At 35.0% G+C, this 14,691-nt stretch overlaps 1 pseudogene across 1 annotated transcript; it reads left to right on the top strand.

Moving 5' to 3' along the window:
• Positions 1-11,035: 11,035 nt before the first annotated feature.
• On the top strand, positions 11,036-13,181 carry LOC145103922 (cytochrome P450 81Q32-like; annotated as a pseudogene). Its single transcript, XR_013706937.1, has 2 exons — positions 11,036-11,931; positions 12,354-13,181. The product of XR_013706937.1 is annotated as a cytochrome P450 81Q32-like (transcript).
• The last annotated feature ends 1,510 nt before the right edge of the window (positions 13,182-14,691 follow it).

The following is a 14,691-nucleotide window of genomic DNA, read 5'->3' on the forward strand; positions in this document are numbered from 1 at the left end:
ATATCAATGTGTGGTTAGATATGCCAGTTCACTATAAACAGTGCTCTGATACCAACCTGTCACACCCCCGAACTAGACGGCGGAAACGTTCGAGGGCTCGCGTGACTTAAATTGAAATATCATCACAATGAATATATATGAAACATAACACATGCATCACCAACCATTACATATTACAACTGGCATTGTTTACATCGAGTACAAGGGTTCCATTACACGATTTCAAAATATAAAGTGTTTGGTGATTAGCTACTACAAAAGAAGACTTTCAACACACCGGATGCCTCCTTGTCTAATGATTTCCTGAGAATACAAGTTATTTTGAAATCGGTCAACATATATAATGTTGGTGAGTTCATAAGTGTGTTTGAGGTAAAGTAGTTTATGTCATTCGTAAAACCCAGAAAATCCGATATTTTCTGTAATAAAACTTTCTTGAAAAATATTGTGATGATCCTGTAAGTATATGCGTGAATGATTTCAAAACATGAATAAATGAGAAGTTTTGCATTATAATGTTTGAAAGTACAAGTGAGTAAGATTTATTTCCCCGGAAAACCCGATGTCTTCCGAATAAAAGTTATGATTGTTTTGCTTTATTGAATCGTTACATCGAATGAATATGATTTTCATTGATTAATGATCTTCCTTTGATTAATGATTTCCCTTGATTAATGGATTTCCCTGATTAATGATGTCGGATTTCTACGTGAGTCGTTATAACCATGCATGATAATGACTAGTTCGTCTGTCTTAGTATTCTAATGAACACCGAATTTTGATCTTAAGACTTTGTCACCCTAGACTGGCCGAGTCTAACTGTAGCGAACAGCTTAGGTGTGGGGGAGTCACCCCCGTATAGATCTATACACAAACTCTCGCTCTCCCTCCAAGAGACTTTGATTACAACTACAGACTACAACCGACACTTATTGGTGTCACCCGCTATTACTCACTCAATCCACATGAGTTTGATTAACCTTGATTAATGATCAAATTTTATTTTATACGAAAAGAAGGTAAGCCTAACAGACGAGGAGAAGAGGACTACTAGGCCCTACTAATTTCGTATGTTATATAAGGCTGTCGAGTATACGAAAAGCGCATTGGCCCCTTTCGCATATAATTTACTTAGACCTTACTAGTAATGCATAATGGACCACTGAGGCCCAATAGCATGTAAAAACCATTGAGGGTCCATTAAGCATGTAATTGGGTCACAGGAGGCCCAATAACATGTATTATTTATGTTGGGCCCAAAAGCCATGTTAATGAGTCACGAAGGCCCATTAAGCATGTTTAGAATCTCTCAAGCCCAACCACTTGAACGTTTACTTGTTTTATATAGAATTAATGTTGCGAGTTATTTAATCGATGTGTCGTATAATTCACGAATTTGTTTTATAACGATTTATAGATTTGTAAAAATAGCTATTTTTCTATTTACAACCCATAAGTTATAAAGTTTTGCATATTTTGACCAAATTTTTATTATCAACATAATTGACCAAAAACATTAGTTTGAACTATTCAGCCCCTTATTTTTGTAAAGTTGGCAATTTTTGCCCTTTTTATAAAAACGTGACATTTTAGGTCCTTGAACCATTTTTCTTGACATCTTTGACCCATAGACTTGTTTAAGTAATGTTTTTAGCTCAAAATTTACTCTTTGGCAGTTTCAACCCTTTCAGCAAAGAGTTTTTCAGTTAAAGTCCAAACTTTTCACAACTTTTACAATTTTGACCCAATTTCCAAAAACTTTACATTTTTGATCCTTTTTGGAAAAAAAATCATTTTAACCCCTGAAATAGTTTTGTTTACCATTTTACCCCCTGTTTTGAGAAATTTACCATTTCAACCCCTTGAAAATCACATTTTTCGCAATTTTTGGACCTATGGGCCGAAAAGCCCAAAATTTGGCCCATTAGGCTACAAATCACATTTCTAGTCCTTAAAGAGCATAATATTCATAAAAACATTTATTTTAACTGTTTTGACTCTTTCGGTCCTTAAGAAAACCGTGAATGACCATTTTTAACCCAACTTTTGTTTATTTGACAAATATAGTCCAAAAATGAGTTTTATGTTGCAATATGTTTATTATAACCTTAGAGGGTAATTTTTCTTGACTTGTTTAGTGTAATACATCTTAGATCATGTTTATTTTCCTTCTTGTGCCATAGATCTCGAGATTTCTTTCTTTTTGTTACATATTTACCACATAAACACATGAAATCACACATAACATACACATACACATAGATCTACACATTTTACTTGTATTCTCCCCCATAAAACTTGTGAAAACCGAAAATAGAGGGGTATGAACTCACATTTGCTTGTTGTTTTCGATTTGAAGAAGAAAGGGAAGAGTTTGATGCTATTTTTCGGCCCTAGCAAGCTTTCTTGGGTTGATTTCGAGCTTAAGAAGTTTCTAAGAAGTAGATCACGAAAATGGTGTGAGTTAGGAAGAAGTTTTGATGAAATAAAGAGACTAGGTTATGGATCTAACCAATAACTTACCAATGATGATGATTATTATGGAATAACCTCCTAGAAGAGCCCTAACTCTCGAAAATTTTGAAGGAGAAGTGAAGAAGTTGTTGTGAGTTCTTGAGAGGATTTAGAAGTGAAATAAGTGTGTGTGTGTGTGTGTGTTGATACTCTCGGCCGAGAGTAGTAGAAGGAGAAGAGATAGAGGTGATAGGATGGATGCATGGAAGTATGTGACTTGATTCATGGATATCCCATGGATAATTATGAAGTGGCACCATGGAAAGTCAACCCTCCCTTATCCCTTCTTTTCCTTTTTTTTGTTTAACTTGGGCCGAGAGAGAGAGAGAGAGAAGAAAAGATTTGGGCCTTGGTGTTAGAGTCCAAAATATGGAGCCCGATTTAATAGCTTTTGGCCCATTTGAGCCTTTGGAGTGGGTTACGGCCCAAATGTGCATGCAAGAATGGATTTGTGGCTTTTTAGGGCTTATTGGATTGTTGTGGCCCAATAAGGCCCATTAAAGGTAACTAGTCCATTTTAGACTTATAAAGCCCAAAAAGGTTAAGTCTTATGATAGTGGGTCCAATTAGAGACCATTTAAGAGTTCTAAGCCCAAGATAGTCACATTGGAGGTTTATTGGTCCATTAGGCCCAATAAAGAAATCCTAGTCCATAATGGACTTAAACCGGGATTTCTAGGGTTTCCAACCATTTGTTGACTATTTGAGTGTTTTGAATAGAGTGTTTGATGGAATTTGGTTGTCATTGAATAAGCATCATACATTGCTTTCAAGTTTTTATTACAATGTTATCCTTGTTCAATGTTTACAAAGCATTAGAATTCCTAGTTGTGACATCCGAGTACTCGCTACTCGGCCTCTTACCGAGGCGAGTTACAGAATCCCGAGTACTCCCTGATTGGCCCCTTACTGAACTGAGCAGTAATGTAAAACTCGGTGATTAATATGTATAATATACTTAATGATTTATTATTTAACACAAAACATTTGATTATTACTATATATATATATATATATATATATATATATATATATATATATATATATATATCCTAAATTTTCAGTAATTATTCACGAAGTGAAACCATTATGTGTTTTTTAGTTTTTGTGTATTCACATTATCTAATTTTGTTATATATTTCAATCAACTTATGATTTTGACATATATAATTTCCCTAAAAATACTTCTACATGAATTACCAAATTCGAGTACTCCCGAGTACTCGCTACTCGGTAGTCGGCCGAACAGGTACCGAGTAACGAGTTCTACAACCTTGATGCCTATATAGGTGTGATATTAAGTATCACTTCATAAATAACTACCATCTCTATCAAGATATTCAAAATTAATTCAAAATTTATCAAGGAAAAGAATTAATAATATGGTGATCAAATTGGTAAAAAGATTGATGATGATGAGTAACATTCTCAAATTATAGTCTTCGAACATTAAATTAAGATTGAAAATTACGCATAAACATTCATTTAGATATCGTTTCAATTGAAATGAAACTAAAAAATGACAAACAATATATAGTTTCGACATATATTGTGTAAATGTACAGAATGTGTTTCTAAATTTATTAGGTATTTAATGTATGTAAAGGTTTTATAAGTTGATACTAAAATTCTTCTTGCATGACAATGACCTAATCGGGGTCCCCTAAAGCTTAATCCACGGTTTTAGGTTCTTGCAAAAGCCAGTCTACCTGTTTATGCATCAACTATTTTAAGAAAGCTAGTAGATACTGAACAGTTCCCTCCAGTCACTGCTTGGTCTGCTATATTAGCACACATGTCACTAACTCCTTCTTGTGCTTATTTGTCAGCTGAATTGGTTTTTAAGATTGGTTTTATGTTTCAAGATGGAAGGGTGGACCCACGTAAAAAGATCAATGAAGAAGTAATTGCTATGAAGCCAAATACAACTGTTGTAAACCAAATGATCGATCTTTATTTTAGAGATGAATCTCTAAAATACACATTAAGCCAAGAACAATCAACATCTAACACGATATAGTAACTAAATGATCGATTTTTAAGATTGGTTTTACAGCATTTACGAGAAAACGAACAGAGTAAACAATAAAAAGGCCAATAAAACTAAAAGATAAACCATAAACTGTGAAAACCCCATGTGAAGAAAGTTATGTTCAACTGAAGAGGCCCCATTCCCACCCCCAAAGATTTATATTTCGAGTTCATTACCAGGTTCTTCTGTATTTTGAAGAATCCGCCATTTTTAGGCTGATTGTGAAAACCCCAGGTGAAGAAAGTAGTAGTGGTGCTAATTTTCTTATCAAATTGGATGTGCCTGTTGCTCCTTTGACCAGAGAATGTGACAGTGACATTGATTCCGTGGAAAGTGGTCGGTGGTTTGACTTTCGAATTGATATGAGCATCTTGATCTCCTGTCGGATTCGTGTATTCCTCGTTCGTCATTCCCTGGACCTTTTGTTTTGATCGAAGAGGGTAGTCGTGGTGGTCATCGGCAGCGGTGGCTATGAGGAAGGAAGAGGGTAGTTGCAATGGTCGTCTGTGATAAAGATAATGGTGGTGGTCAGCAACCGGAAGGACAAGAAGATGTTGGCGGTCGTCGACGATGAAGACAAGATACATATGGGTCGATGTTCCTTTAGGGTGGAATGGGTTTTTTTTTTTAAAGTGGCGGTTTTATATCAAGAGATTATAAATTAGGTAAATTACCCTAGTATAGAGAATATTTTTGGAAGTTATTAATCAAATTACTTGATTACCCTTATTTATTTATTTAATTTATTTTTAAATTTTGATTGGTCCACAATCATTCTTACATCCATACATTATTTAGTTAGAATATTTGAATATCTCTCAAATATATATATATATATATATATATATATATATATATATATATATATATATATATATATATATATTACAAACATAACCATTTAATTTAAAGCATTCTCAATATCATCATCATTATATATTTTCACTTTCATTATTAGTAGAGTTGTCATCACAAGATTCATATTCATTTGAAGGGTAAGAAATGCTACCTTTAGGTTGGATATTAGACGAATAATGTATTTCTTCATATTCACTATCACAAGCACCTACCGCAAATGCTTTTGTCTTCTTTCTTTCTTTTTAATTTCTTCCATTCGAGGCATTCATTTGCATGATGTCCCTTTACTAATTAACCTAACCTAAATTATAGGCATCCATTGGAGCCCCTTTTCTGTATTGGAGCTAGACAACTAAGAAGATTTTTACTTATATTATTATTTTCTTTTTTATGCTTTTCCATTGATATTTTTACGTTTATATATATATATATATATATATATATATATATATATATATATATATATATATATATATATAAAATAAAGTTTTAACCCCCCCTCTATATCCTATAAGGTTGGACGGAGCAACACGGGAAGGAGGGGCGGAAAGTGTTCCCGTACATCGGAACACAGCACCGTCTTTGCGGGATTTGAGGTGCAAGATAGGGGTGGGGGTGGGGTTGCCACATTCTCTTTCTGGATGTGCTTTCGTCCAATATTTATTTATTATTTTTTTTTTTTACAACCGTTAAAAAACAAAAGAATTTGATTTTTTTGCTAGATAATGGCTTTAAGCCCCAAAATTGCAATATATATATATATATATATATATATATATATATATATATATATATATATATATATATATATATATTACCCTCTACCACATCTATAAATACCCACACTTTTTTTTGTTTGTTTTTTTTTATTGTTTTTCTACTTATTTAAATCTTAGCTTTTTATGTTATTTTTAGTTTAATCAATGAAGTGATTTTTATTTTTAATTAATTTTTATGTTTATTACTTATTTTAAAAAAATTATAACTCTTAAAAATCAGTTTTTTTTATTTAAAAAAAATAAAATGAAAGATCTTTCCCATACAGACCATGACTTTTTGTGAGAGAAAGAAAAATGATGAAAAAGATGACGTGACAGACAAAAAGTGAAGGAAGCTTCCCGTACACACTTTCGGTCTAACATCTTGAACATCTTGATTGAGAGCCTTGAGGTTTTATCATTTTTAATGAAAATATACTTTTTTTTAAAATAAATTATAAATAATAATCAAACCAATTAAATAAAATCTTATTAACGGTGAATATATAAATTTGATTTGATAGATTTTAGATTTGATACATTTAGTAAATATAGGTCAAAATTGACAAATTGGTGAATACTGAGTTTGACCAAGAGTTGAATCACTTAGGCTCGTGGGTGTCATATCAGACTCACCATACTTTTTAAATGTCACGTCATTTTTTACCACATCTCAAAAAACTGGTAGGTATCATACCACATCTTACCATACCCATCACAATACACATTTTTATGCATGACGTACAAGATGTGAGGGAATGCATCTTTTTTCCTATGTGGCAAATCCATACCACAAACCAACTTTACCGCATGTCTTTTTTGCCCCTCGGTGCGGTGTTTACCGCATACCGCGGTATGCGGTAAGAGGCGCACCGTATAACCTTAAATGGGATTGAGATGAGATTGAAACTATTAAAGTCATGGCTATGATGGAAAAAAATAAGGCGTCGACTTTACAAGTAGTGAATGCAAGTATAAGACATGATGGTTATTTAACAAAAGTTTGAAAGTTATTAGGTGGAAAAAAAGCTTAGAACTTGATATAAGACCACAACTCTACTATACCCTGTGATATTTTCCTTTAGAACTTGATATAAGACCAAAACCCTACTATACCCTGTGATATTTTCCTCTCATGACAGTTTAGCCCTAAAGTTCTAGTCCCTAATTTGTTTGCCATAGACTGAAATCCAATCCATGGGAATGACATAAGTCTACCATGGACAAAAATTAAGTTGCTAATAAATTTTCCTCCAAATCAAATTTTAGTGACGTTGTTTTGGTTTTTAGCGGCATTTTTTATGTGCCACTAAATGACATACTTTTTAAATGGCGAAAAATGTATTGTGTGTATTTTAAAGGCATAATGAATGTTTCTTGTTTGTTGTCATTGTTGTCAGTGTTGTTTTCTATCACCTTCATTAGTACCCATATGACGAATAATGAATGTTTTTGGGTCACGGTGACTTAAGAATGTTGGAATTTATGTTTGGATTTATAAGAGCATTGGTTTGGGCAACACCCATACCCACCCACAACGCAACCAAATCATCAACATCTCTCCACAACGAGATTAGGGGATGGTGCTGAATGTTATACTGTCGTTAATGTGAAGAAAAGCAGAGGAAGAAAGAAGAACGCAAATGAAAAAAGAAGAAGAAGAAGAAGATGTCGTTGCTGTAGGTTGTCGTTACCACGAGAAGCAACAAAACGAACAAGCAGGGCGGTGTACCTCGCGTTAAGACGCCGTTATGGGCCCTCCACGTATGCAATAACGACATGGAGGGTACCCATACCGTATACTCTAAAAGATCATACTAAGTGAAGCTAGTCATGTCAGGTGGAGTAAATGCAAGGTAGAGCATACACGTATGATTGGAAGAAGATTTTTTTTATGATATCTATATTATGGTGCGTTTATCGGGAATATAAGTCTCCATGAGATTTCAAATGATATCTATATTATGGTGGAGTAAATGCAAGGTAGATCCTAATTGTTTCAAATGATAGACCAACATGTGACTCCATCAACCAATTTGAACTACATGCAGTGGCGGAATCTTTAAGGGGCCAAGGGAGGCCATGGCCCCAGGTTTTTAGAGTACTAATATGTAACATGGTCATATATTTTCATTTGTAAAAAGTGAGAGGAAGAAACTAATAAACACTTTTAATTCTATAAAAGTAAATCGATGATACAATCTAACCTAGAAATTATTTACTCAATCTTTACAACATTTAAAAAACTAAATAACGACACTTTTTAAAAACAACAAGAATCCAATTCTAATTTATAGGTTTTTCTCAATCTTCAAAACAATATAAAAACCCTAAAAATTTATACCCACCACCGAAATAAATGACAACTCAACTGAAAACCTAGAACCCAGTTAATCGCAAATTACCGGAAAATAATGGGGCTTTTAAATTTTCCATCAGATTTATCGTTGTCTGTCTTTCATTGCTGTCGCCAGAGTTCTCTCGTTCTCTTCACATCGGACAGGATGACAGCAGTGCAACCTTCGTGCTCTCTTCTCGGCCGAACTGTAAGTATGCACAACCTTTCTCTCTCTATAAGCTCCCCCTTTCTCTTTCTTTCGGTTGCTGAAGAAAGAAATGATGTGAGAACTCTTCAAACAAGAAACCAAAACCCAAAAGTCTTAATATTAAAGCTGCAAAAGTAGTATCAATTTAATAATATTTCTTTTTTGTTTTTTTTTTCTTATTTTATTGTTAGAAAGTTTGTTTTTATGTTACAATAGATACGATGGAATAGAAAAAACAACTTCTACCATATGATTTAATTGAGTTTAGCAAAAATATGAATCCAAAATTATTCTTATAGATTTTATGAAATGTTCGTATGTATGAGCTTGGGAAAGTGAGAAACTTTCTTTTATATATACTCATGGTATTATTTAAAATAATTGTTATAAAATAATCATTTAGTACATAAAAAATGGTTTTAACTCTAGCTTTATAGTGTTTGAGTTCTTGTACTATATGTCAAATGAATTCAATCTAAGCTATATTGTTTCCACAAATTGTCATGGCTCAAGTCACTGGAATAAATTAAAGCACAGTTCCAACACCTTAATCAAACAACACCAAAAAGCATACATAAAATATTAAGCATTTTGGTTGTTATTAAGCTTTTTTGCTAGACGGACCACGTTGTTATCTTTCGGCCCCCTAGTTCTAGTACTCGTGTTCCGCCCCTGATTAAATGAGATTTCAATAAACTTTTGCGTAAATGATATATATTATATATTAAATTCATAAATTAAAAAAAAACAAAGCACTATTATTTTCGGGACCATATGTGGTCGCACACCAGCACAACCCCTCGAGGTCGAGCATTTGTATCTATTTGTATTCATAAAATATTTTTGTTGGCCACCTATTTCAAATAACCAATAGCATGAATTATTTTTATCAACCGCCAATTTCAAATAACCCAATAGCCTATGCCCTATACTCCTATTGGCTCTATAGCCATGCTGACTTAACTAGACAAGAAAATGGGCTTTAGTCTTCATATTTCGTATAACCCAATAGCCATGGTCCAAATGTCTAGCCCTGTACAAAAAGACCGGTTTTGAACCGGACCCAAAAAAAACCAAGACCGAACCGGTCTAAAACGAAACAGGACCAAAAAAAGACCGGTCCTAAAAAAGACCGAACTGAAAAAAGACCGGCCCGAGACCGTCCCAGACTGGTCCGAAAAAGGCCGGACCGTTTGGAGACCGGTCGTAAAAAAGACCGGACCGGTCCGAGACCGAATGAGACCGGTCTGGAAAAAAAAGACCGGTAACCAAACTTTATAAATATATAACTTTTAATCACAAACTATCTAATTTATTTCATTTTTTCTTTTATTAAATTTAAATTATCATTTTTAATAAATCTTACTTTATCATTTTGGTGATAATCTCATATTTGTTAATGAAAAAAACTCGAAACCAAAACAAAAGAATCGAAGAATATCGAAACCGAATAAAAAAACCCGTAAATCGAACTGAAAAAGACGCACGGAAAGACCGAGAGACGAGACCGAAAAAGACCGGTCCGAAAAAAGACCGGATTGGAAAAAGACCGAACGAGACCGATCCTAAAAAAGACCAGACCATTCTGAGACCGATCGACCTCAAAAAGACCGGACCGTTTCGAGGTTGACCCGAAACCGGAACCGCCAATGTGCAGCTCTACAAATGTGTTTAGGCCTGATCAATAAAATTCTTTTTTTTAATCTAATTTCAAGTTTCAACATATCATATCTAAAAATTTACACCCACTCCATATAGCTGTACTTGTTGTCGTGCGCTCCTGTTCGGATTATGTCTCCTTACTTACACCGATATGAGAATCCACATCTGATTATGGAAATCTACAAGTACTTTTTTTCAAATATTAAATTGATTCGGTTAGTTGTATTTGTATAAATATAACTCCTAAATATTGTTTTTTAAATAACTTTCAAGAGCCTACTTACGCTATAAACGTTTCGATTAAAAAACTTTTCATCAATTGTTAGGGTTAAACATTTCTACTATGAAATTTGAAAAATAACAACTAATATATTCCCATACAATATAAATAAAATCCAGAAAACTGAAAGATCATTCATATAATTTTGTCAAATATTATTGATTCGATACAACACTTTGAGTCTGACGCATGCATGGTACAAGATTCAAGGTTAATCACGTGGCTATGACTTAAAAACTACTGTGTCGATCGTCCAACGCTAACACATGCTTGGTTTATTTATATTTTTGAATTTTATATTGAAAAAAATAAACATATGTCCAGGCTTTCCCTATATAAATGTTGCAGCGTTTGGATGAGATCTATACAAGAAACTAATCCCGGAATAAATATGGAGCCGATATTTTATATAATTTTCTCGATAATTGCCATGATATGGATTACCAAAGTTGCCCTAGGGAAAATCAGAAATTTACCACCAAGCCCCTTCCCATGTTTACCCATTGTGGGCCATCTTTACCTGCTGAGAAGCCCGCTCTACCGAGCCTTAGGTAAACTCTCCGTCTCTCCGCCCGTCATGGTCCGATGGTCATGCTTCGTTTGGGCGCCCGCCGGGTTTTTTTAGTTTCATCACCGGAAGCGGTGGAGGAATGCCTCACCACCAACGACGTTACTTTCGCAAACCGTCCTCGTCTGCTCGCCGGAAAACACCTTGGGTTTGACTACACCACCATTAATTGGTCAAGCCATGATGATCACTGGCGCAGCCTCCGTCGCCTCGTCACCCTTGAGCTTTTGTCTTCTTACCGGGTACGGACCCTTAGCGTAATTCGTGCGGAGGAGGTGCACCACCTGGTTAAGAAGGTCATGTACCCGAGAGTAGTAAGGGATGGGACAATGGAGATGAAGTCGATGTTATTTGAGGTGGTGTTTAATTTGATGATGACGATGATATCCGGGAGGAGGTGTGATGATCATGGTGACGCGGTGATGACACGGCGGTTTATGGAGATTGTGCAGGAGTCATTTAAGGTGATGGGGGCGACCAATGTGTCGGACTATTTACCCTGGTGGAAGTCGGTGGGAGGGAAACAGTTAGAAAAGAAAATGATGGCGTTAAATGAAAAGTGGCATGTGTTAATGCAAGATTTGATAGAAGAGCAGAGGAGGAAAACCGTGGTGAAGGAATTAGAGAAGAAAATTTTGATTGAAGTTCTACTAATGTTGCAAGAAAAAGAACCTGAAAACCACAGCGATGAAGTTATCAAGGGATTATTGCAGGTACAGATTAATATTATTGTTATTTTGAGTCGAACCATATTCTTGCAAAATATTAACATCTCTCAATAGCCTATGTTTTGTGATGTTTAGTTTCTATAACCTTATTAAATATTGTTGTAACTTAGAATTGTTGAAAAATTGGAAAACTACAACATTATCAGATCAAGAGGGTCAACTTGCCGGTTGATATATATAAAGATGATCAATCATTTGATTCTATATGGTCATGGGAATACAATAATTAAAGATTAGTAGAAACATTTTAATACTACTATTGTTTCGATTATGTACAGCACTAGCAATTTAGCAAAACAAAAAGAATTTTATATCAGAGTCTATTTATGATAATATCGTTTTAATAATTGTTAACATAGTAACATTACATATATACTGATTTTGTTTTGTGTGTGTCTATGTGTTAGGTACTAATTTCAGCAGGAACCTATACATCGAGTGTAACAATGGAATGGATGTTATCGCTTTTGTTAAACAACCCTGAAACCTTAACGAAAGCACATGCTGAGACTGATAAGTGTGCTGGGGAAGATCGATTAGTCAACGAATCAGACATATCAAACCTTCCTTATCTACGTTGTATAATCAACGAGACTATGCGTAAATACCCTGCTGCTCCACTCATTTTCCATGAGTCTGGAAAGGATTGTATGGTGGGTGGTTACCACATCCCAAGTGGGACAATGCTACTGATGAATGTGTGGGCGATGCAAAATGACCCAAAGAACTGGGAAGACCCTAAAAAATTTAAGCCAGAGAGATTCATAGGGTTAGAAGGTTCGGGAGATGCATATAACTATAAGCTAATGCCGTTTGGGGCTGGAAGGAGGAGGTGTCCAGGAGAAAACTTGGGGATGCGTATGATCGGGTTGACGATGGCTACACTTATTCAGTGCTTCGAATGGGAAAAGACCGAGTAACGAGATGATTGACATGACCGAAGGAATAGGATTGATCACACCAAAATCTAAACCCTTGGTTGTTAAGTGTCGGCCCCGTGGAACGATGGCCAAACTACTATCTCAGATGTGAAGATAACATTAGAGCTGCAAAAAGGCAACCTACCCTATCAATCCAATGTGAACGCAATCCAAAATTAAAGACAAAATTGCAAAAATGGTCCCTGTGGTATGCATTTTTTTGGGGTTTCAGTCCAACCACGAGTTTTTTGGATTCGTGGTCCTTTTGGGCTAGTTTCATTGTAAAATTGGTCCCCGATAAACTTGAAAAGACGATTTTGCCCTTTTAATTTGTTTTTTCCATTTACTTAATTATTTTTTTCTTTTATTTAAATATAAATGTTAAATCAAATCAAGAATGGGACCCACATGCTCTCTCTCTCTCTCTCTCTCTCTCTCTCTCTCTCTCTCTCTCTCTCTCTCTCTCTCTGGAAAAAAAAACCCACTTCCCCACCCCTTCTTCTTCCTTACCTGCACCACCATTCTCGAACATTCTCTCTGTTTCTACATTACCTGCACCACCATTCTCCAACTCGTGATTTACAGACCCGTCTTCAACACACAAGAAAAAAAATCGAGACCTTCGTCCCTCGATTCGACTGATGAAACGGATTAAGGGGAAACGACCAATCTACACGGAATGAGGGGATGGATGGCTTACCAGCGACGACAACAGCAGCGGACGGCGGTGGCTGGAGGCTGTCGGCGGCAGCAGCAGCGATTTGCGCTGGCGTGCGGCAGGAGGCTGCTCTGACGGCCTTCTATCGCTTCGCTTCTGTTTTAATTGGATGGAGACACGAGTGGGGGAGGAGGGGGAACTCGGTGGTGGTCGGAATCAACAGTGGTGGTGGTTGTGGGTGGTTTTCTCGCCGGTGAAGGTGGTAAATGGCGGTTTCCGGCTTTCCTTGCAACAAAAATGGTGGTGGTGGTTGATTATCTGAACAAGAGAGGAGGTTAGGGTTGTTTGTTGCCAAATGGTGGCCAATGGTGGGGAAGTGGGTTTTTTTTCAGAGAGAGAGAGAGAGAGAGAGAGAGAGAGAGAGAGAGAGAGAGAGAGAGAGAGAGAGAGAGAGAGAGAGAGAGAGAGGTCCCATTCTTGATTTGATTTAACATTTATATTTAAATAAAAGAAAAAAATAATTAAGTAAATGGAAAAAACAAATTAAAAGGCAAAGTCGTCTTTTCAAGTTTATCGGGGACCAGTTTTACAATGAAACTAGCCCAAAAGGACCGCGAATCCAAAAAACTCGTGGTTTGGACCAAAACCCCCAAAAAATGCATACCATAGGGACCATTTTTGCAATTTTGTCAAAATTAAATTATTGGTTTAATATTTTCAACTCAACTTATTTAACTGTTGGATAAAATTATCAATTTATTTTTAACCTATCAAACCATTTAAAATTAAATTTAATTATATATTTATCAAATACTATTATTTAATTATCATTATTCACAAATAAAAATAAATTATACTATAATATAATTTTCAAATAATTAGTTTTGTCATCCAAAAATATTAACGATTCTTGTTGCCTGTTTATTCGTCACGTGTATGTACAACTTTTTCATGTTGAATGAATTTACTTAAGTCGTTGAAATTTGACGATGATTGTAATTTTTTTCATGTTGTGAAGTTTTATTTAAGTTTGAAATTAATTTAAGTATAATAATATTTTCTAAGTTATTTACATTTTTAATTTACAAATGAGCCAATCCAAATGTAATTAATTTATTTAATTGGTTGGGGTGGAAAATATATAAATAGTTCAATATATAATCAAGG

This window comes from Lactuca virosa, chromosome 1 (assembly GCF_052849685.1).
Source record: "Lactuca virosa cultivar CGN04683 chromosome 1, Lactuca_virosa_CGN04683_v6, whole genome shotgun sequence".
In the NCBI taxonomy this organism is placed as follows: domain Eukaryota; kingdom Viridiplantae; phylum Streptophyta; class Magnoliopsida; order Asterales; family Asteraceae; genus Lactuca; species Lactuca virosa.